General features: G+C 33.8%; 1 pseudogene; it reads left to right on the top strand.

The window, feature by feature from the left end:
- The first annotated feature begins 20,891 nt into the window (after positions 1 to 20,891).
- On the top strand, positions 20,892 to 23,310 carry LOC149201534 (type IV inositol polyphosphate 5-phosphatase 7-like; annotated as a pseudogene).
- The last annotated feature ends 3,461 nt before the right edge of the window (positions 23,311 to 26,771 follow it).

Below are 26,771 nucleotides of genomic sequence, written 5' to 3' on the forward strand. Positions count from 1 at the left end.
GATCTATCTTTTCTATCTTTTCTTGAGCTGGTTTCATAACATTTGGTATCAGAGCTTTGGATTCTAGGGTTTCGCTGCTCCAAACAGGTCATCGTGGAATTTTCGCTATAAATTTTTTTCTGCGATGTTTCAGAAGTTTAAAAAAAAAAGCATTTGATAAGAAATCGCGATGAACCTCGGGTCCGAATTTCAGAGCTTTTCGCGCTATATTTGCAGAGATATGATCTGAGGAAGTTGGTCCTTTTGCAGACTCCTGAATAACATTCTAAATAGGTGACCTGGGGAAAATCGTCATAAATTTCTCTCTGGGGATCAAATTGAAATTTCGTAAGAAGGTACAGAAAGAGGACGGACTCTAGTTTCTTGTATGCATTTTTTATATCCAAAGGTTGAAACAGTGACTCATGCCATGTCGTACAAGTTTGCTCTACTGAACTAGTCTATAATCAAGTCACTGTGGGAGATTTCACATAACTCTTTCGTGGAGAATCCAATTGGGATCAGACTTGTGGCATTGGAAAAAGGACAAAGAGGGCTACTTCAGGCAACAAATTCAGAACTAGATGATTGAAAAGTACAGAGATACATCAAAGGCAATATCGAGCTCCTACAAAGTGAAAAAAGGTGTGTAGATTTTCTTAAATTTTTGCTTAAGACCGGTTTGAAAATTATTTTGAAGGAATTATTATCGGTAACTGATGCCCCGAGGAAAGAAAATGCAAACACCTAGTAAGGAACCTGAAAGCTCTAGCATCACTCAAGAAGAAGAGGAAGAAATGCTACATGATATATCAAAATTACAAGAACAAGTGCAACAAATGTCACGCTCACAAAAGCTAACAGAAGCTAAGATAAATGGCATGGAATCTAAGATAAAGGGTGTGGAAGCTAAGATGGATGATTGGAAGACAGATTTGAAGATAGTCATGGAAGAATTGAAGATAGATTTGAACACAAACTTGAAGACAGGCATGACAGATATGAAGACGGACTTGACAAATTTTCTACAAGAAATACTTACTAATCGTGAAAAGGTAGTAAAGGAAACTCATGATGCGAATAAAAGAAATGTTAATCATGATATCATAGACTCTAATGTTGGATCGAAGACTCACCATATTCCAAAAATCGATATGAGGAAGTTTGATGGCAAGGATCCCGCCACATGGATATTACAGATGGAGCAGTTCTTCGATCTCAATAATGTGCAAAACACACAAAAGGTACATATGGAAACTTTATATTTGGAACCAAATCAGTTTGTATGGTATCAATGGCTTTGCTCTCGTAAACAATTTATCACTTGGGCAATTTTTACGGAAGAATTGATAGCACATTATGAGGATACAAAAAGCAACACTTTTTTTAGCCAATTGATAAGTCTCAAACAAAAGGGTTCAATAATGGAGCACATTGAGGAGTTCCAAAAATTGAACATAAGGGTAAAAGATATTCCAGAGGAGCATAGGATTGATGTGTTCATAGGGTCTTTAAAGGATAATATCCAACATGATGTTCGCCTTTGGGAACCTGATTCATTAGAGAAGGCATTCAGGTTAGCAAGAAAAATGGAAAGCAAAATTATGGCAACCAGGAAGCATACCACTCACAACTATAAAGACGGAAGTGTTGTTGCCCCTAGTCTTCCACAACCTATAAGGTTGACACCACAACAATTGGAAGAAAAAAGAGCAAAAGGGCTTTGTTACAGTTGTGATAGCAAATACACTAAAGGTCATAAGTGTGCTGAGAAGAAATTATTCTACATAGATTGTGAAGAGGAAGAAGAAAAGGAGCAAGAAAGGTCAAAAGAAGAGGATATAATCCAGGAACAAAGCCTAGATAAAGAACAAATAAATCCGACCATATCTTGTAATGCATTGGCGGGAATTACCACTCCTCAAACCATCAAGATAGAAGGACAAATCAAGAAGAAAAAGGTAATAGTGTTGATTGATTCAGGAAGCACCCACAATTTTATTCATTGTAGGGTAGCAAAAGAATTGAATTGCTTCCTATATCCAGCACCAGAGTGTCAAGTGATGATTGCAAATGGAGGAACAATAAATTGCTCTGGAAAGTGCCATAATATCAAGCTATCCATGGGAGAATATGTATTGACTAGCCCAATGCTTTCCATTCCAATGGGAGGTGCTGATGTTGTACTAGGAGTCCAATGGCTACAATCCTTGGGTACAATAGCTTTTAATTTTCAAGAACTTTTCATCAAATTTTCTACGGAAGGAAGGAAGTTGAATTAAGGGGTATTGCAGGGAAACCAGGAAAGATAATCAGCTCTAATGGTATGACAAAGCTTCTAAAAAAGGAGCAAAGAGGTGTAATTGCACAATTATGTTCGCTAGATGTTTCCACATCGGAATCATCTATTTCTCCAGATCTCCAAAAAGTCCTGGACAATCATTCCAAGGTATTTGAGACTCCCAAAGGTCTCCCACCTATGCGTGATCATGATCATGCTATTCATCTGATTCCAAGAAGTGTTTCTCCAAACATCAGGCCGTACAGATATCCCTATGTCCAAAAGAGTGAAATTGAACGTATGGTTGCAGAAATGCTAGAGGCTGGTATAATTCAACTGAGTCAAAGTTCTTTCTCTACTCCAGTAGTATTGGTGCACAAGAAGGATGGATCATGGCGCATGTGTCCAGATTATAGGGAGCTCAACAAGCTCACTATTAAAGATAAGTTCCCCATTCCTGTCATTGATGAATTACTGGATGAATTGCATGGATCAATTTACTTCACCAAGTTGGATCTTCGTTCAGGATATCATCAAATCAGAATGAAGATTGAAGACATTATGAAAACAACATTTAGAACTCATGAGGGTCATTATGAATTTTTGGTCATGCCTTTTGGCCTTACCAATGCACCTTCAACATTTCAAGGTTTGATGAATTCAATTTTCAAACCATTCCTTAGAAAATTTGTGTTAGTATTTTTTGATGATATACTAATCTACAGCAAGTCTTGGAAGGATCATGTTGAACATGTTGACAGGGTGCTACAACTATTGGAGGAGAAACAATTATATGCAAAAAGATCCAAATGTTTCTTTGGAGTCCAGGAGGTGGAATATTTGGGTCATATTGTATCTCATGAAGGAGTTAAGGTAGACCCTAGCAAAATTAAAGCCATTAAGGAATGGAAAATCCCCACATCCATAAAGCATCTGCGAGGATTTCTTGGGTTGACAGGGTATTATCGCAAGTTTGTTAAGAATTATGGGAGAATAGCAGCACCTCTAACAACATTATTGAAGAAAGATGCATTTTCATGGACTCCGGAAGCAACAAAGGCCTTTAAACATCTTAAAGAGGCAATGTGCCAAGCACCGGTCTTAGCTACACCAGACTTCAAAAAAACCTTTATTGTGGAATGTGATGCTTCAGGAAATGGAATTGGTGCTGTTCTAATGCAAGATGAAAGACCCATTGCTTTTGAAAGTCGTCCAATCAAGGGAAAGTTTTTAAGCAAAGCTATTTATGAGAAGGAAATGTTGGCAATACTCCATGCACTTAAGAAATGGTGACCCTACCTAATGGGAAGACACTTCAAGGTAAAAACAGATCATGATAGCCTTAAATACTTTTTAGAACAAAGATTATCCTCTGAAGAGCAACAAAAGTGGGTCACAAAGATGTTGGGTTATGACTTTGAAATCATCTACAAAAAAGGGAAGCAAAATGTGGTGGCAGATGCACTCTCAAGAAAGGATGAGGATGTGGAAGCATTGTTGTGCGCCATTTCTATTATCCAACCAGATTGGATAAATGAAGCAAGTGAGGAATGGAAGAATGACGAAGAAGTGTGGGCACTTATTCGAAAGCTACAACAAGATTCCAGTACGTCTGATACATTTAGCTGGCAAAATGATTCGTTATGGTACAAAGATCGCTTATACCTCTGTAAGAATTCCCAGCTAAAACAAAATATTCTTATGGAATTGCACACTTCTCCCTTAGGAGGGCACTCAGGATTTTTAAAAACTTACCACAGGGTTAAGAAGGAATTTTTTTGGGATGGCCTTAAATCAGATATTCAAAAGTTTGTGGCGGAATGTTTGGTTTGCCAACAAAATAAAGTTGAAACAATTAAGACACCGGGTCTATTACAACCTTTATCCATTCCAAGCCAACGTTGGGAGGAGGTTTCAATGGATTTTATCACAGGTTTACCCAAGTCTGAGGGAAAGAGTGTCATCATGGTGGTAGTTGACAGACTTACCAAGTATGCACACTTTTGTGCATTATCACATCCATTTAAAGCCAGTACAGTTTCTACTGCATTTATGGAAACAATTCAAAAGCTACATGGAAACCCAAAGATTATTGTAAGTGACAGAGATCCCATTTTCACTGGAAATTTTTGGACAGAATTATTTTCTTGTCTTGGTACTCAGTTAGCTCATAGCTCATCTTATCATCCTCAATCTGATGGGAAAACTGAGATAGTAAACAAATGTTTGGAAGGATATCTTCGTTGCTTTGTATCTGATAAACAACACAATGGGTCAAATGGTTGCCTCTAGCTGAATGGTGGTATAACACTTCCTTCCATACAGCAACAAAAATGACCCCATTTATGGCACTTTATGGGTATCAACCACCATCCATCACATCATATTTAAGAGAAAATTCTAAGGTTCAGGCAGTGGAACATCACATCGAACATCAACAACAAGTCCTCCAACTCTTAAAGGATAACCTCGTGTTGGCACATAATAGAATGAAACAACAGGCAGATCAACATTGCAGTGAAAGAAGTTTTGATGTAGGTGATTGGGTATTCCTATGGCTACAACCATATAAGAAAATGTCCCTCAAGCAAGCTAAGAAGGATAATAAATTATCACCAAAGTATTATGGTCCATACAAGGTGTTGCGAAAGATTGGTACTATGGCATACAAATTGGAGCTTCCTGCAGCTTCTCGATTGCACCCAGTTTTCCATGTTTCATGTTTAAAGAAGGTTATAGGTGACAAGCTCCCAGTTCAAACAATATTGCCAGAACTTGAAGAGGAAGGAAAAATTATATTGGAACCGGAAGCAGTCATAGAAACAAGAATTCAGCAGCTACGAAATCGATCAATTTTAGAGTATCTTATCAAGTGGAAGAACTTATCCGCTGAAGATTCCACATGGGAGGATGAGAATTTTATGCAGAAGTATCCAGAACTACTCAAGCGTTGAGGACAACACTTTTTTGAAGGCGAGGGGCATGTTAGGTCCCTATAATACTAGTGATTACCCCATTACTATTGTAGTTATACCCCTTATTAATATTGTTGTGCCCCTATTGCCCCCATATTGTTATTACTGTGCCCCATAGAATCCCTCTATTGTTATTTTTGTGGCTTTATATTATTATTGTTAGGTCGGCTGGATTATATTGTGACTCCTTAGACTCCTATATATAGAAAGGAGGTTTTGTCATTTGAATCATCTAAGAATTGTTCATTTATGTAATGTAAAGGAGGTTGCCCCCTCGAAGAGGCGGAATTCTAAGGCATTGATCTATCTTTTCTATCTTTTCTTGAGCTAGTTTCATAACATGGAATGAGACCATGTAAATTTAAAAGTGCCTTCCAATTTAATATTTTGTGTTAATTAAGGCATCTACGAGTAAGGATGTGGTTCATTGGTCATTGGTTGAACCGTTTAATTCACCCTTAGTGGGAAAATGCTCCAAATACACATTGAGTGAGGAAGCAAAACCTTACCGGGTTATTATGCATAGACATGCATAGTTTGGAACCTACAGGTCTTTGTTGAGTAAAGAAATATCTACATAATTGTAACTAAGATATGAAAAAGGCACAAAGTATATTCCAATCTAGACTAAACCAGGGTCGAGGTTGTGAAGAGTGTGCATAAATGTAATACAACATACTGTATACATATTAAAGAAGACATCATAATTTTATGATTTTAGTAAGAAGTTCAAGGGGACCGACACCCAAAAGTACATTTAGAGTAAATACATGATGGAGTGTAAAAGCAACATTAGTAACAAATTCAAGGATGCATTCTCAAGTTCACTCAAATTCCAATATGAAATTGCAACTCAAAGTATACAACCTCAAAATTCACAAGCTTGATGTGTATATCATCCAGATAGAGATGAGATTATGTTAATATCACACAAATAGAAACCTTCCAAATATGTAGCAGGAAGATGATTCTTCGAGTAGAATGATTAGAGAACTTATAAATGTACTTGTTGAGGGAAGTATGAGGATAAAAATGATCTATATACTACTAATATATCTAAGAAAAGTATACATTCTTTATGAATTGACTATCATATCAGATATGGTAGTGTTGGATGCACTTGAAGTAGAAGTAGAGCAATTCAGAGTAGTTGAATAACTAACAAGAAGTATACACTACATCTGGACCATGACTGGTATGAATTAATCAACAAATTGTTGGTAAACCAAAAGGCTTTGCATTAGCACAACTTATTATGGTCTAGGTGAAATAATGCATGCATCAAGTAAAGTGTGACATATAAAATGTTCCAGACAATGAAAAGAGAGAATAAAAAACCATGAAGTGGCTCATTTTTGAATCAATAGGATGATTTGACCATATAGAATGGTTAGAGGGTACTGGTAATTAGGATAATGGTACACAAAGATATGGGGTATCTAGAAATTTATTCCAATAAATGGATAGTCGTATGAAATGAAATGCACATTTTTTACCACTATCAAACAATCTTGAAGAAGTCCTTTAGTCATATTTCCTTAAATTTTTTGTTTGGTTCTGAATAGGAAAACATAACAAATATTGCCTAAATGATGTAGAAATTCATGTTAATGAATTTAATGATGGCTAAATTAGTATCTTATTTATTTTCCAGGGGCAATTTAAGGTTAAAACTATCTATTAATAGGTAAATACCCTATGATCACACCTTGGTTCACATAGTGCCTATAAGACAGTGTGGAATCGAAAACATTGTAACTTTCATTTATAACTCTAGTATGGGAAATGTATGTATTTTCATACTATTTATTCAGTTAGTTTTGGACATACACTGAATTTTTCATGGTCAACAAGGTGTTGGAATAAGTGTAAAAGCAATAGTAAATCATATGATATGATAAGTTTAAGTATGTGGTACTTTTGAGTACCAAATGATCATTTTCTTTGTTAAAGACAAAGTTAAATTTGTTATTAGATTTCAACTATAACAATGAAGTCCATTCTAAACTAACTATCGTAGTCAATAGTTGTTTTATGATTAAGCGAAGGTCATATTCTGTTATTGTTAAAACCTTGTCTAAGTGACATATTTAATCCCAAAACTCAAAGCTATTGGTTTTGTAAAGTTGTATTATGAAACTATGTTATCATTTGTTGAAAATTTCCTGCAACGATAAGATACATGAAAAATATTAGCTAAGTAAAACCACATGAATACTTTGACATAAAAATTTTCAATTATACCCTGGTTGCAGAATTCCTTATTTCCCAATCAACAAACCAAACATTGTTTGGTTAGAATTGCCTAAAGGTAAGATGAATAGTTGAAGAAATTGTTAGCATAATACTAACATGGTTGGAAACATGTGGATGATGTATATGTCATGCAGGTGATGCTATGGACATCAGTATGGTGTATTAGTTGTACAGGTGGTACTGTGTACACACAGTACATCTCGTACCGGTATGGATAAATGTATTACATGATAATATAGGAAATGTATGGTTGTGTGTAATTCACACTTTCTGCAAGTGCACATGAAGACAAAGGGTGATTTCCTAGTAAGGAAACTAATCTAGAGTGTGTACAAAGGCAAGATAACAATGGGAACTAAGAATTGGTATGGGAAACTAAGGATAAGTATCTGTGTTTTGCTTTAGACTTAGTATACATATGAAATATGGTTCTTCTTATGATGGTTACATATGGGGTATGATTTTTATGGTTATGTTTGAGGTAACCTAAAATGATATTTTATACACGTTGATTAGTCAAATGTGCTATTTGACTTGTTGTGACTAATGCAAGGAAACTGTAGGAAGCAAGTGTTCGGCAAGAACACAAAGGCTTTGGAAGAATGCAGGGGAAGAACATGCATTTCTTAGAATACAATGAACATGAGGAATCATATATAAATTGTTGGAAATATAACCCTTAGTTACTCAAATAGTAGTATTTTATATTAAGTTACGATATTAACTGTGATAAACAAAGTTGAGTTTCTGCATCTAAAATATCTCACAAAATTGATTGAAACAAATGTTACAAGTAGCAATGGAAGGAGATGTGATCCTTTGTAACCAATGTATATCAGAAGATTTGCATCAAATGGGAAGGCCATGGGACCCTGTAAATTCAGAGACAATTACTTGTGATTAAGGAAACAAAATTGTAAGATGTAGTAATACACTGAGGATGGTGTAAATTTTACGGGAGGAGTCTATAATGCCCCTCCATTTTATGTAAAACCTGGCTAAAGTAATCTAAGAAAAGCTTGGTTGGATGTATACCAAAAAAAGTAATACTTGATTATTAAATAAATAAAATAATTTAGTCACTTGGAAAAGCAAGACACCAAGGGATGAGATTCTTGCCAAATACCATTGGTGAATGGAAGGGATAATTATTTCATGATAAGACTTCTAGATCCGATTCTAAATAAGCCTAATGGATTGGAGATAAATATTCATTAAGCTACTTAGTTGGAGAAAGATGCTAAGTTAAGAAAAACATAAAAGCATTGCGGGAGAGAAAGGTAAGCTTTTATGAGAAAATGCCTCACGGGAGAGAAAAGAGAGCTTTTTTGGGAAAAGCCTGGGAAACTGGATAAAAAATGTGCATAAAAGTGGGACGCCGCTAATGGAAACCATATCATGGAAGAGGGTATTAAATACCCATTGAAGAGATAAGCACGAGGTAGTTGATCCATGGCAAGAAATCTTAGCTCGAGGGTGAACTGGAGGAAGTTAGTTCTAGATTGTGTGGCAGTGCTCGATTCTCCAAGTGACATTATTTCAATTACTCTTATCTGAATCAATTGCATGGGATGTATTGTATATTTACTCCTTACTTTTTATGTTGTTGAATCTCTCATCATATGTGTATAGTGTTATGTGTAATCTTTATTTATGACGATGATTGAATACTCTGCATGTGACCACTATGCATGAGTACAATTCCCTGTGTTAAGTTTGTTTATGAGATGATTATATATGAATGAATGGGACAACTATTTAATCTAAATTTAATCACAGTTAAATTTAATGAAGGAACATAGTATGTAGTTTTTAATAATGTGTCGAGGTGGTATGTGTCAATGATATACCATAATATTATAAATTATTAATAATATATTTAATCATATAATAATAATAATAACTTTTATTCAACCTCCTCATCATTATTATTATTATTAATTTTGAACTTAATTAATTTTAATATTATTACTTTTATTATTTATTGTGACCGACCAAGGATGACCTTGGTTGAGTAAGGTTGAGAATGTTTGACTTTGGACAACCATGGTTGACTATAATTGAATAGGGCTGAGTTAGGTTGTAACATACCTCCATCTCACCTAATTTTTTATTCTTTTTTTCGTTAGCTTTGTCATATTTAAGCATATTTTTTATTTACTCCACTTATTGTTTTGGTGTATCTCTCTTGTTATTACGAAAAATGGATTTATTATGTTATGAAAATTCATACTCACTTTACTCATTTAGTAGTTGAACGTTAATTTATATATGAGACACTTATAATAAAATTTTGTATATATTTATTTATGATGTTTTTCGGTTACAATGATTGCCCTTTATCTGCTTACCACAGATTCTTCTTTTCTTGAGTATTCCTATTTCTTTTTATGTTTCCAATACTTAATCAATGAATAATTAATTCCAACATATAATTCTTCCATAATTAATAAATTTTATGCTTATTTTCATTTGATTGGTAATCCACTATTTTAGTCATAAAATTATCTCGAATTATGACTTCGATAACCCCTCAGTAATCATCATATACTATCAACTCTTATTTAATTTCTCATGGTAAAAAAGAGGATTAATAGAGTTAACCACCTTTGCATTACCATTACAATGTATAGTTTCCAGTTCTTTCATGAAACACATTAACTTAATCTTTCGAGGCACACTTGCCTAGTTTGGGCACATCATATGTGAATATTTGTAATCTGAATCAATTAAAACATTCATAATATCTTTATATTGCACAATGTGGAACATTTAATATTGAAATTTTGTCCCACACCTTTGCAGTTAGGACCATTTCCATAAGCCACACCCAATTTCCCATGTGATGTCACATGGCTAGTTATTAACATGAAAATTATGCAACTACAGTAGAATTTCACTTTGGATAGCTCACGTGATGGATATAATGATTTCATTGAATTATTTTTTCGAGACGACCAAAATCAACCTAAATATTAGCACATTTGGATAAGAAGAAGTCGGTTTTTGCATTTATGAATCCACTCATGTATATTGGATAAAGTCGGCCTCAACATCAAGTGGACCCTCATGGAAGATTATAAATAAAAGAGACCTCAAGCTCATTTGGACACATTTTATCAAGCCATATTCTCTTCTCTTCTATTGTCTTGGTTCGCGCAGATCTAATGGAGGAAGTTCACACAAGGGTCCAAAACTAGAGGACTGAAGCTTCCACGGATCTAGGGTTTCTGTTTCTCATCTGTTGGCTCATAACTAAGCATTCTTAGCCCCAGATGCATGCATGTAATGATAAATGGTGTGTATGGGAAGTTTCAAATGCTCGCACATAAACCTGAAGGCAACGTATGTGTTTTTTGAATCAAATCGGGTAGTTTGTCCTCAGATACATCCACATACTGGTCAAGGGTCAGTCTAGGAAGTCGTAGACACTTGCACAATAAGTTGAAGGGTGTGTCTAGGGGTTTGAGGAAGACTTGAGTGTATTTTTCCCCAAACACATGCATACAGTTCACCAGGGAGCATCCAAGACTGCCATAGTCACCCACAATGCTCCTCCTCCATGCGTTCTGGACTAAATTATGAAATTTCAGTATTCAAATATTCCACTAAGTGGCAACAATGTTGAGTAGTTGACTACAGTCAGTGAAAATACATTACAGTCCTTAGAATCAGAGTTTCGCCTACAAGCATGTTGAGGTTCATTTCATGGATGTTATAGTTGTTTTGAAGATATGGATCATTTTACTCTCTTTTGTTGAATCATTTGATGACATTCTATAAGAAGGATAATTTTGAAGGGTTTACCCCATAGTCGGTTTTTCCTTGGTCTCTGATAAATCCTGGTGTCTCTATGTGTGCATGATTTTCTTCTATTGTTCCTTTATGTTTGCCCACATTGATGATGATGGTATTCTTCTTTCTACATAATTGCATATGCTGATGAATAATGATGTAAATCTGAATAATGTCATGATGTTAAGGGGTGAAATTAATGTGTTAATGAAGAAATGAAACTATGAAAGCAAAGAACAATATAGACCTAACAAAATTTAACATGGTAGTAGAGATGAACTAAAGAAAATCCATGGAGATCACCCCGATGATGACACCATTGACTAAATGAATAAGAGGATGGTGGAGATGGGTGTTTGCATAGCTAAGATAACCCAAAAAAACAAAGACAAACGTTTGACATTACCAGAACTAGGTCTCAAGCATGACATAGTGATCAACATGCCAAGAAGACTTGGTCAAACAAGCGAGAAGGAAGTAAGACAAGTAGAGAAAACACATGAAATGACTTTATGCTTGAAAACATGCATACTATTGAAGATAGAATGATATGACAATGACAGGTAGTCCATCAAGCTACACTAAGAGATGTATTTCAAAGCATATTATTTACTTACCAGCTTACCCTCGAGATGATCATGCATCTGACAGAGTTTGCATGAGGTCCCAGTTTTTATCATAACATGGCTTCTTGTTCCTTCTCCTCAACTCCTTGAGAGTTATCCAGCATGTCACCTTTTCCTGTAATCACTGAGAGACAAAACTACACAATTTATACAAAAGGTGACTTCTGTCAGGAGTAGTTTTCCAGAGCAAGGTTGGGCTACCTTCTCTGCGCAATTTGTAAGAGCAAGACTGCTAGCCTTCTCTAAGTTGTTTTCTAGAGCAAGGTTGGGCTTCTCCGCACAATTTCTGGGAGCAAAACTCCTAGGATGTTAGGACAACACTACACAGTTTTGAGATACAAGGTACTGCTACGGGATGGGGTCCTAGGAGGACACCTCTCCGTAGTTTTTGAATACAGGTTAGCCAGATTGCTCTACACATTTATGGAGAGAAGTGTTGGTTGTCTAACTGATTTGTGCATTTCTAGATAGAAGTGTTAATTGAGCCTCTGAGGGACAACACTGCTCAGTTTCGGAAGACAATGGGTTCCAGGTGGGGAGGTACAATGGAGGAAACCACAACGCAGTTTTGGATGTCAAGGGAGGTTGGCATCTTTGCGCACTATGCAATTCCATCATGCAAGGGCAAAGGCTTAAGGGTTGTAGAATCATAGTGCATAGTTCCAAGAAGCTAGATGCTCGGGAAATTGGCTAAGTGTAAGATAAGTGAAACAAATGTAAACATTGATAGGACTCCATTATGATCACACACGAACGCTTAGTGATACAACGTAGACCATCTAGAATGTATAAAACATAATCTTCTCGATGCACAAACCTTCATGACAAGAGTGCGTGAAGTGAGTGCGAAACATGTCTATGTAATGAAAACAACTCATGCACAATATTTCCCTTGATGAAAAACAACATTCCCTTTACATGAAAAACAACAATCCTTATGTCCAAACATGACACTTGTTGCATAAAGATGAGAACATGAACAACTCTTAAGATCAAGGAGGAGGCTTGATATCATCACCTTACCGACAAGTGACCAAAGGATGATCAATCACAGCTTCCAAGTTAGGCTCCAAAATTTGCATGCGAGAAAAATTTTTGCGGAGTTCTTGTAGCCACTACAACAAGTCTGTGGAATATGGTTTCTTCTCGAATGGTGAAATCCTAACCTCCCTTAGAGGTATTTTTCTTTCTTCTCAGTATGATTTTCACTTTACTTATTTGGTATTAATGGTTATATTGTTTTTGTATCTACACTTCTGTTTTGTTGTCTTGTTAAGGTGCCCAAAATGAGTGAAATAATGAGTTTGCACGACACTTGGATCAAGATGGGGTTGGTAGGTTCTAGTTACACCTTCCCTGATGGTAATGAAATCCCTTTTGATTCCCCTACATGAGTTGGGGTTTTCTCTTTATATATTTTATTTTCCAATAACAAGTATTAATAATCCTTTTAGCCGTGAATACCTTGGTCAATGAAGACTAGAGTTTGTAGTAGTTCGTTCCTCAATATTCTGTGTTTTCTTCATAATTTTAGGACACCGTTGAAAGTGCCATTTTTGTTTTCATAAATGTAGACTACATATTTTATGGCCCAAAATGTTGAGAATTCTTATCTCAGATTTTATTTTGGCATCAATTTTATTTTCATCTTTCTATTTCTTTAATTTATTTTTTTAATTTTTATATTAAGTTTCTCTTCAATATTGACTTTCTCATCCTTTTTCATTGGCAGATTTGGATGAGGCATGTTATCATCTGCCTTCACACACACACACATATATAGCATGGTTGTTGTAATTACTTTTGGCTCAACGCTACTTTAATTTTAAATCTATCAATTTTGTTTCTTGGGTTGTAATACTCATTTCTCCTTTACTAATTTTAGGTATGCTAGTCATGCACCGAGGCTTCTTCCTTCCTCTTTTTTATTTTCTCTTGAGACCACATTCTGTAGGTACGTAACTTACCGTACAATCATGTCTTCCTGAACTTGATATGCCTTCAATCTTGAATATTTTATGTATTAATTTTAACCCTAGTTAGGGTTCTTTTAAAAGTAAATTGCAACCCCTAGATGGGTGTAACATCTATATGATGGAACTTTACTTAACCAGTTATAAACTCTTTCTATTTAATTTGACAATTCACCTAAATGAAAATATATTGAAATCCTTGTTCATTCCTGGTCTCCTTTTTCTTCCCAATATGAAAGTATATATATATATATATGTCAACTCTTAAATTAAATATGAACTTTCCATATAAAGAATCATTCCCATGGAAAGAATCATTCCCCTCTATTTCTATTATGTATTATAATTTCCTCCTTGTATACTAAATTTTAAGCATACTTGTTTCAACATAATAAAAATAAATATAGCTATTGGACTTCGTCCATGAATAATATTTATTTTTTTTATTTTTTAATTTTTATTTTTAGTACTTAAGGATTTGTCATGAAATACCCATATTCGTGGAAATAATATACCATTATAGTCGTATTATTTACTAATATGTAGAGATAATTATTTCCCTACATGTTTTCCATAATTTTTATTGACTACTTTACCTGCGGTTTCTAGAAGTACAACTTAAAATCTAGTTGAGCTCACTATGTCGAAACATAAAAGTGATTATATTTCTTTTTAGGAATAACATGGATATCCCATGTTACTGTACTCAAAAGGACTTAATTTAATTTGGTTGTTCATTATACCGAATTTTAATTCATCGTCTTCCAAGGAAATTCTATGATGTATTAATCAACTCACATATCTTTACAGGAATGCATTCTTATTCTTTTGTATATGTAATGTGCTTTTATCTTGCGTGCACTCTTATATATAAGAACTACCTAAGAAAAAGGATATTATGAGAGTCCTATTTAAATAACTAAATTCTCCTAGTTAAGGATACGTACAATCGTACAATCGTGAATTGAGAAAGTGGATCATATATATATATATAGTTTTTATCCACAAAGGTGTGCTAAAATATATTTTAATATCTATCATAACTTTTATTCTTACTCTTCCAAATTTGGATACGCATAGGAGAGATCACTCACTTATTGTATTCGCACATAGCTCAGAGTTTATATATGATATTTAACCATTCATGTGCCATTTATGTCATTTACAATTCACTAATCGAAATCACAGATCTCAATCATGTTTAGATGCTTTCGTAACCATTCTTTCAATTATGTTCATATGCTTTTGTGACAATTCTTTCTACAAAGAATACATTCTTCCATGTACAAACAACTCATTTAATTCGAAAATTTTAATAAACAATCACACAGTGGAACACTTCAAATATAATAATTACTACAATCATATAATGCATCGAATCAATTTCCTGGACAGAACTTTCATATGCATGCAAAATGAATAATTTATATCGACGATCACCTGAATTCCATACTCGATCTGCATTTTAAAAATTAAAATATAAGAGTCCTAATCATTTCCCATAACAACATATTTATAGTGAGATTGGAAATTATTCCAAAAAATTAAGCGCTTAGGGAATAATCAGGAACTTGCCTCCTTAGGGAATAACCATGAACTGTCTCTACTATTTCTCCTTGAGCGAAGAGCTTCTTTCCCTCCAGAATAAGCAACCACATTGATTCATGTGCGTTTTATTTCGTAGATTTTTCTTCCGAGGAGATTTTAGCAGCGTCTTATTTTTAAGTTCTACTAATATTTTTTCCTAGGCTTTTTTGTTTTAGCTTTTCAAAAAAATATACTTTTATTTTTTTCTAAAGTTTATTTTTCTCTCCCGTAATATTTTATTCCACCCCACTTAGTATTTATCTCCAACTAAGTGATTAAAATAATCTCTCTCTCATTATGTTAACTTTATTTTATTTTTCTCCTAGGGATTTTTAGGAGACTTTTTGGGGAAGATCCATCATGTGGAATTTACTACGACAAATTTTTCTAACTGGCAAGAAGTATTCTACAGTCTAGCGCTCTGCTTGAATGTTCCCAAACAAATTATTTATTAACTCAATAATAATATTACTATTTCATCATTACATAAGTCTCATCATGGCTTCCCTTGTCCATAATGGTTCAATGTCTAAAATTAGTAAATGTTAAAAAAAACATATATTCCCTTGCCCTTGACATTATTTGATTAGGTTCACTAATGTGGTTGACTATGTTTCACTACTAATATTAATCAATAAAAATATAGGATATTAAGTTTGATCAAAGATGACGAGTGTTGACTATCAAACATAGTAAAAAAAATAAGTAAATGTAGTTGGCTAATTTTATATTTTCACAATGTGACATTGAACAAATTGCAATGTAATGTGACATTGCAACAATTATTATCACATTGACTGTCACTTTGCGACAAATTTTGTCACAACGTGATATTGGATAGATTTCTCAACCATTCCAACATTACAACATGTTTGATTATTAATATTAATCAATATTATGAATAAGAAATTATTTTTAACAAAATTTGAAGAGTGTTTACTATCAAATATAGTCAATCATAGTCAACCACATTAGTAAATGCGGTAGACTAATTTGAAAACACTAATATTGAAACCGAATATTTTAAATTGAATATTATAAAAACTAATTATTAGAAAAATAAACCTAATATTAGAAACCCTAATACTAAAACCCAATATTTTAAACTTGATATTATAAACCCTAATATTTTAAAACTAATATTATAAATAATTAATAATATATTTCATCATATAATAATGATAATAATATTAAAGTAGTCAATATCCCTATTATTATTAGTAGTAGTAGTATTATTAATCCTCATTGCGAGTGACCAAGGATGACCTTAGTTGCATAACATTAAAAAAAATTACTTTCGTCAATAATGATTGAGTTTGGTCGATCATGGTTGACTATAATTGAATATGGTTGAATTACATTCACTGAGGATGACTATGAGTGAACAAGGTTAACTATAGTTAAATATTGTAAACATAGGGTTGACACAGTTTGATCATGGTCAACTATTTAAATAATGAATATCATGGTTGACATTGGTTGACTATGGTCACTAATGTAATTGACTATGTTTGACTAATAATATTAATCAATAAAATGGAAGGAGATTTTGTTTTACCAAAGATTTGCAATGCTGATTTCCAAACCAAAAAATATTAAGTTTTAATATTAGGGTTTCAATGTTCATTGAAACTTACTCACTTAGTTGAATATTTAACTTATACTTACTTATATAATTATTATAATTATATAACAATTAATATTAATAATAAACTTGTCCTATACACCTAATAATTATTAATGCAGTTGATATACGCCTATCGACATATATCAACCATATTCACTGATATGGTTGTGAATGTACTTGATATACACCTATCAATATATATCAACCACATTCACAAATGTGGTTGTGTTAGTTAATTATTATTAGAATAAGTTTTAATTATGATATGTAAATATAATTTGATCTATTATCTTTATTAAAGAAAGACCATATTACATTGAATAATATTATTAATTTATTTGCTTAAAAAATAAAAATAAATCCATAAATTGTGGATTTTTTTTATAGGTTTTTCTCCAAAAAAATATCGCTAAATCATGCGCGATTAACACATTCTTTACCTTTTTATAAATTAAATAAAAACAATTTTATTTTATATATTAAGACTAATATAACCCCATCTCTTAAAATGAAAATACACACGACAACTCATTTGTTTTCCCGTAAGTTTATTTCCTCAATATGGTTTTACTTTTATTGAAAAAAGGACTAAATTTGTCTAAAGTGTATCCATTTAATATTATTTCTATATATTAGAGGGAGAAAAAGAAACATAAAAAAATCGAAAATATCATAATCTAACTCTCATATAATGTCTAAATGATGAGTCATTTTCAGCATAAACTTCCTTTTCTACATCTGGATGAAGAAACTTCCTTTTCTACATGTGGATGAAGAAAAGGTTTGATTTTAATATATTGTCAAAATGAGAGGATGATAGTTAATCTCTTTAAAACCAATGGTAATACACTTTATTAGAAGGTCAAAATGAGAAATCAAACATCAATTTCTAAAACGCTATAAACGCCTGGTATATTCACTTTTAACAGATAAATGAAGAATTTCACCTAACTTTAATTGAATTTGATGAAATCCTAGCCTTCATGTAGCCAATCATAAGAACTTGACAAGAAAACACATGATAATATATAAATAAGAACATAATTTGGAAAGGAATCCCAAACAAGTTTCTATTAGTCTTAATGTGTATTTATACTTAGAGAGATGTGGATGGAAAGGTTTTACTCATTCTCAACCAACCATTCACTTTTACTCATATATTTTTCCCTTTGTTACTCACATTCACTTAGTGCAATATGTATGATGACACACATGCGTAAAAGGCCCTTACAACATCTCCCTCACCATCAATGCCTTGCTCATCTCGAGAAAATATGTAACAATGTCTTCAATCTCTACTCTTTGTAGAAATATCATTATTGTACATAAACCATGCATATTGGTCTGCATAGGTAACTCATTTTCCTAAACTACCAGCGAGATAGGAAGTTCCACATATACAAGGCTTACTATGACTTCTATTTTTTTGGTAGCCACTATTGTGTATATCAACTATTCCCATTATATGTAGTCTCTATATGATATGGATTTCTACTCAACCAAGAGCCAACAGACAACTCCTTACCAATTTGGGGGCATCCTTTTCTTTCTCTCTGCGGATGGGTCCAATACATGATTGTCACTCATGTGATTTTTACATTCAAACATAAAATAAGTGGACATTTTTCATATCAAACACTGCGACTTTTACTTCTATAATAACCTAACAACCATGATAGAACTTTAAATTGGCGGATACAATCAATTCACTAGTCATTATCTTATCATTTCAATCCTTAATGTGTATGTTCAACTTGTCTAGCCTTGTTTTTTACTGCATCCTCCTGTTGCTCACCTATTGCAAGTACTTCTATCGAAGAGTTTTTTTTTTTTTTTTCTCTGTCAGTTCTGCTATAAAATTATGTATGTTTATTATATGTTTTTTTTTCTCCTTGCCTTATATTGGATTGCTTTTTATGGTTGTGATGTAATATTGATGTGTTGCTGCATCAAATTGTTGTATAAAATATTGGATGTGGTGATTGCTTGTTGCTTAACATGACTAAGAAAATTGAATTTTTATGAGCTTTTTCCAATAGTTTTCAATTTAATACCGATTGGTGTGAGCAATGTCATCAGCAAAAATTGATTTGAATTACAAAGGTAAAGAAGTTTGTCTTGAACAAAGCTCACCTTTCACCCTCCCCAAACTTTTAACTGTAATGATTGACTGAAAAAATCAGTCTATAACTCAACTCAATAATCGTTCATAAATAATTTTATTTACAGACTCATTACATATCTATTCATTACTTAGAATCATTGAATTTATTAGAACAAAATGGAAAACAATATCATACATTGTAAAAGTATAAGGCATCAATCGATATGGTTGTGCATCAAATCCATTCAATATATTAGTAAACTCAATATTTCAAAGATAACTCGAGCCAACACATTTCCTTTCTTTAAAAGTTTTATGTTTCCTGCTATTTCTCAGTGGTATGTATGAAACACATTGTTATCTTTTCCATCTTTGTATTATCGGGTAAGAATGAAAACATAGAAAAAAAAGCATAATTAATTAACAATTATTACTTGACTATAGTCATTTTTTACTTTAGTGTTTTAGGTCCACCAGGTCAACCTCATCAATTTGTCAACTAAGTCATCCAAGATGACTAACATTAGTGCACTCCATTCGTTGACCAGCCAAAACAGTCACAATTTCTTCACATGTGCATAAATGTGGTCCCATGTTTTACAATGCATATATTTTAAATTTCTTTTATGGACATATTATTAGTCCCTGCCTGGGACTATAGCGATCAATAGATCGTTGACCGCACATTAATTCATTCGTTGACCATGTTTTTTTTGGCGTTATCATCGTTTAACCAATGTTTTAGAATGACAATTTTCAGTCTATTAAAATTTTAATGAAGGTTTTTGGCTGAGCAAGAAAGGACCTCTTATTGCAGGCTTAGCTTATACCAATGTAAAAATGTGGTGACAAGTTATAGTTTATCAAAAGTCTGGAAAATTGTGGTGACAAACATGAAACTTAGGCGCATGCAAAGTTTATTATATAGCTGCCACCTCTCACCTCTCAGGTAGCTGGCTACCACCGTCTGCCACTGTCTGCCACCTCTCAGGTAGCTGGCTACCACTGCCTTTCAATTTCTTGCCACCAAACACAATATGAAATTAGTCTTTACCATTTGCGGAGGAAGGTTTCCGGTGAGACTGTTGTTGGATAGGCTTCAGAGCCGAAGTCTGCAATGGCAGGAGTGGCAGCAATGAGTGATGAAAGAGAAATGTTTGTTCTCTGATGAGAGGGACCTACTATTATGTTGCTCTATTTATCACTCTCATGGTGCTTTGTTCCCAAGTATATTTGTCTCTGTATTTGCAGTTGTTTGCTCGTTGAGCTAAATGTATGTTTGGCAGGTATGAGTTCCAAATGCAGTATGGATCGATAGGCTGCTCTGTAGGAGCAACACTAGGATATGCTCAAGCAACACCGGGATATGCTCAAGCAACACCAGAGAAGCGTTTAATATCATGCATTGGTGATGGAAGCTTTCAAGTGCAGATGCAAGGATTTTTATATAAAATTTTGTAATATTTTATTTAATGAATAACATGCTTATCCACCCCTTTATTTGGCGATTTAGGTTTTGCTATAAAATAAAAATGGAACACGGAGTTTTAGGCTTTGTATTTTATGAAATGCTTGAACTACATTAACTAGTTTGTCATAGTTCAATGCCTGATTTGATGTTCTGTTTTGCATAGGTTTTGACATCTAGATGCTAATCGGGATCTGTATTAAGTGTTCACTAGGCAACGATGAAAGCTGCCTGTGAGAAGAAAAGCAAGGTAATTTCATTGTGGACAAATCAGTTTGAGGCCCTTGCTTATGTCTTTTAGATTGACTGCATGGGACAAGAAATTGCAGGCTTTTAGGGATCCAGTGGAAGGAATTGCTGAATTCATGTTTCCTTTTGCGCAGTTCTCTTGGCCAAAGACGTTAGTTAAGAAATGGTTCAATATTAAGAGTAAAGCTCACAAATTCCATGCAGATGAAATTGGAGAAGGTTACACTAGTAAAGGTGATTCTTACCCTTATGTTTAATGCTATTTTTTTTTTTTTCTTTATCTCTTCCCTGCCTTCTTTTAGGTTTCCCTAATGGATGGCCATATCTAAGTGCTTTTCTTCCTTCTAATCTGCATGCTATACAGATAATGAGGAAATGTTCGTTGAAAGGCGTCGAAGTTTCTCTGATAAGGATTCCTACATCTTTATGAAAAGTCGGGCAGGTACTAGAATCTAGACCCTTAAATTGAGATTACATGTTATCTGCTGCTTCTTGGTTATCTTCTTGTTTGGCCTGTTGCGGACCTCCTAAGCCAAAGGTAGAACATGGATGCATAAAAAGCATGGATTTAAATTTGAGCGCTGAGCTTCCTCATGTCAAAATCAAACCTAAATTTTCTATTTATTTTAATTTTCTCTGTTTTTAACTCTACTTGCAGATAGGTGGTTGAAAAAGAACCCGAACAAAATTAAGCGCAGAAGAATGGAACCTGAATTGTCGCAAGTCACCGATGTCCAAGACTTTCGGTATGTAAATTTTGAAGTCTGTGTTGCATTTGTTCAGCTTGTCAATGAATTTGTGTTCCGATTTCCAGTGCCATTAAAATTCAATGGGCAAACAGGTTATTTGTGGCAACATGGAATGTGGGAGGCAAAGCTCCTTCAAATGGCTTGAATCTGGAAGAATGGTTGAATAACTCACCTCCAGCGGATATCTATGTCTTGGGGTATGGACAAATGATACTGTTGTTTGACATTTAAGGAGTTTCTGGAAAGCCTATATAGATATAAAATTTCCGATTTTTGATGGGCAAGTTATGTTCGAGGAATTTTTCAATTCACGCTCTTGATTGTGATAGTCATATAACCATATTTCATCCAGTAACTAGGAGAAGCCTTTTTTACAGGTTTCACGAAATTGTTCCTTCAAATGCAGGGAATGTGCTGGGGGCAAAGAATAATGGTCCTGCTGCTAAATGGCTTAGCCTTATTCGGAAAACACTCAATAAGTCAGCGTGAAGGCAGTACCAATTCTAGAAGCTCTTTATCACCAGGTTTTGCAAAGTCCACGGACATGGTAGACACAACTATAAGTTTGGATTCTGATTTTGAGGGTTCAAGGTCACAGAAGAACGACCCTTTCTACCATAAGAGATCATTTCAGGTCCTAGGCTGGGGTTCCAAAATGGATGACAATTCTGCCAATAGGCAGCCAAAATTGTAGAGGAATTTTAGTGTTTCTGATCAAATGTTGATGGGCAGATCTATAGGAAGGACAGATTCTGATAATACTATCAAATCTTTGCACTCAGATGATGAATATGTTGCATGTGCAGCAGATTCACCTTCAGCTTCTACTATGTTTTTCTCTCCGGTGCAAGATAGCCCTGCAGTGGACGATAGATCTAGTTATGGCCAGATGAATTACTGTTTAGCTGCCAGCAAGCAAATGGTTGGCATATTCCTCTCAATTTGGGTGAGAAGTGATTTGAGGCATTATATATGCAATCTCAAAGTGTCATGTGTTGGAAGGGGCCTGATGGGTTACCTTGGCAACAAGGTGTGGCACATTTCTGTCAAAAAGTGATTCTCATGTTTTATGATATTGCATTTGCTGTTCCAAACATGGACAATGACATTTTCTGTTTTGCACCCCTAAGAATGTTTGATTTTTACCCTAGTCATTGATGAATGCACATGACATCTCTGAGTTAACAGGGGTTTAGATCAATTTCTCCAATTAAACATATTGATTTAATCATACTTTTGCAGGGCTCAATATCAGTTAGCATGACTCTCCATCAGACAAGCTTTTGCTTTATTTGTATCAATTTGACTTCTGGCCAGAAAGATGGCAATGAGCTCCAGAGGAATTCTGATGTCATGGAAATCATAAAAAGGACTCGCTTTCCACGGGTTTGTAGATTTGTTAGAGAGGATTCACCTGAAACTATTTTGGAGCACAAGTAAGTCTGAATTGAATACTTTAGAAGGATCATCTTTTTGTTCCCACATCATTGAGTTGAACTTTAATATTTTAAACTGTTTCTGAAGGATTTATGTTCTACTTTGCTTATTGCTCGAGTCCATTTTGATATTGTGGATAAAATTTGCAGTCGAGTTATTTGGCTGTGGATAAGTCTCAGTAATTGGATGGGTATTGCGCAATGATTATGGAGTATGTTTGAGTTACAACTCACATTTTTGAGGAGAGGTTGTCAAAATTCTGAATCTCTTAATATGCTCATTAATAGAGTGAACTTATGAGCATGAATTACTAGAATTTCTAAACAGAGTTGGACTCTGCTCGGGCAAGCCAGCCATATGCCCCTGTCTGGTAACAGAAGAAATGAAATGGGAAATTGGCATCGGGGAGTAATTTCGTTTTGGACAATTCGTTCCAGTTAGTGCTTGCCAACGGCAACAATTATCACACACTTGCAACAGCGTTGGCATCAGCAACTTGCTAATTTTTCGGTTATATAAGCAGGGACTATCGGTTGCATGCAGCACTTGTTCATTCTATCCTACAACATATATCCATAGAATAAACCAAATATCCATAGAATAAACCTACTATAGGTTGATCTGATTGAGTCGGCTGTGACTATATTGAACTTTGAAGAACTATAAGTCAATTAGCATGAAATAAACTTCACAATTTTGGTTTTCACTAGACATTTCCTTATCACAAAATACTTCATCCAACATCAAAATTCAATGAATATATACATGCTTCACAAACTAGCGTTTGTTTCAACAGTAATCAACCTGTGGGAAATATTAGCTAAGATATAAAGTCTCTTCAACACACTTCTAGTAGTGTTAGCACATAGCTTGTATCATTTTTATTTGTTGGTTCATCGAATAGACCATGAGTTGAAGGTAGAAAGTTGACATTATTGGTTGGTCAAATAAACCACAAGTCGAAGGCTGAAAATCAATTCAGCGGTCGATTTTTCCATCATTTCGTTGCCTCTAGATACGACTTCAATGTAACCATGTCCATATTACATTATGGCTGAACAATGCCTTAAAGATTAAAGAAACATTAATATACACCATTCAGATGCATACGACAGATGGAATGATGTTTAACACATGCAATCCATTTGGATGTATAGATCTAAAATTAGATATTTCTTTCAGTTATACAATTTCACCATTCTACTTTATGGAAATGTTACTAGAGTACCTTTTGTTTAAAAACGTACCTCAACATCTCCAAACTGACCATATAATATATTATTTGTGACTGAAAAGTTAAAACCACATAAATCATGATATGCATGCTTGGAAAGCTATTCATTCTCCTTATATACAAAAATGGAAATAAAATCATTTATGCATATCTCTAGCCACTAGCGAACATGAGAATATGCTTTCCGATTGGTTGAAAGATAGATATCATTGGCAGTGTGACCCGAGTGTAAATAAAGTGGGCAGTAATTTAATTCTCCAAGTTCTTATAAGGTCTCCACACCCACCCTCAATTACCAACAGAGAACATATCTCCATATCTTCATTAATGGTTTTACACTTAAGGCACCAATCATTACTTTTTCTTTCATTTTCCACATCTTGCACAAAGTCTTTAGGCATTCTGAGCATGCCTTCTAGATTTTAAGCAATGAATCCCAACGCGTAGGTAGGGGAATAGAAACACAATTTCAATGTAATTCAAACCATGAATACTCATGGTTTCTAAGTTTTACTTGCATAATATCAACACCATGTGTATGTTGACATCTCTCTGTCAAGCCTTGTAATCGATTAGCGATTTCATTTATGGTTGATGCTAATAACAAGTTTACGACTTCCACAAAACATAAAATGTACATATCTTTCACTTCCTTGATAAATCTCCATGAGTATTCTCATCTAGAATATTATCTCAGATTTCTAGGTTAATTACAATTCATTCAACGAATTTCACGATGGAAGAGCCCATGATGTTAGAAATGTCTTTTATAAGCATTCATTTCGTAATACCTTGTCACATTCATTTTCAGTAGACAAATATTTTGAACTTGTAGGATATCACTGACAACTTCTTGTAGATTAACACTACCTTCATTTTAACGCTCTCAAGCTCAGTATCAACGATGAAAAAAACTAATACTTTGAAATCCTAGCCTTATTGCAGCCATGCAGGCTACATGAAAACACAATAAGAAAACACATGAGAATACAACAAAAATTAGGAAAGAAATTTCCACCAAGTTTCTATTACTCTTAATGTGTATTTATATATGAGAGATTTGGTTAGAGAAATTGTACCCACTCTTAATCAACCATTTACTTTACCCCAAATATTTACCCTTTCTTACTCTATTATGTATGATGATACACTAACCTAAAATCCCCTAAAATTAGAAGTCAAATATCAAACACAAAAATAATTGAGTTGGCTGGAATCAAGGAAGAATGAATTTTAGGAAATTAGAATAATTATCAAATGATTAACCAAAATGTTTCCTCAATGAACATAGACTTATCGTAAGAACAAATGTAGTGATCATATTTTATTAACATAGAACTTGTCATGAATTTCAATAAGAATATACTTGTTACATCGACTTTTCATCGTGAATTGTCTCGTTGTTTAAGCGGCAAGGGAAAGATGGTAATTATAACCTTTTATAATCGTTAGACTTACCAAGGCTTCAATTAAATATGCATCAATCACAATTAAAAATTAAAACTATATTTAGAAACAGAAAAACTGAGAAGACACATATGGTAATGAATTACAATATATAGTAGTACAACCATAATCAAAATATTAATGTTTGATAATATCACCCTCAATTTCCTTGCAACATCTTACCAACGAAACTGTACATGATTTGAAGTAGAGGAGAAATATAATGTTCTTCAATATGTTAATGCCTCTTTATATAAACCCTACGATAATATATTTTGTAAATTCTAGATTTTCAAAATATTTATCAATTATAGATTTAGAAATATATCCCAATGGTGAAACAAATTAAAGTGGTGGATTCAATGTGACAACCGTGTCAATCAAGAAGTTTTCAAGGAGTGATTATGCATGAGAATTCATAGTTAGTTTAAGGAAACCCTATGTATGCTATAACAAGTGAGGTGCCTGGATTAGGGTATTGTGCCCTATTTGTTTTTATGAAAATATAAATGAACCTCCAATCAAAAGCGAGGTAACTGTACACTTGTATTTTCCAAGGATGCTTTCCATTCTTCCCAAATTAGGGATTTGATTAAGAGGCTCATATTTAAGAAGATGTTTACATTTAAGAATAATTTTTTTTTTCAATTATTCCTTTTGATAATCTTGTATTGTATAAAAGATTAAAAACCGGAAAAATACATCAAAGCTAGACACATTGTCTAGATATTGGGTGAATAGAAACATCTCACATTATCAAAATGGTTTTATTTATAAATTAAATTAATGTATTTATAAAGTTAACATGGATGGATAAGAAAGGAACCAAGAAACTACAAAAAAAAATTGATGTAAGAAAAACAAAGTGAAAAATAGACATTGATATTTTAATTTTTTATGGAAAAGAGATTGCGTTAATGCATTTCATCATATAATTATCATTTTATTATTTTTCCATTGATGTTACAATAGAAATGAGGATTTG

The sequence above is a fragment of the Pinus tabuliformis genome, chromosome 2_1 (genome assembly GCF_031772625.1).
Source record: "Pinus tabuliformis cultivar Carrire ecotype Pingquan chromosome 2_1, CPIR1, whole genome shotgun sequence".
NCBI lineage: Eukaryota > Viridiplantae > Streptophyta > Pinopsida > Pinales > Pinaceae > Pinus > Pinus tabuliformis.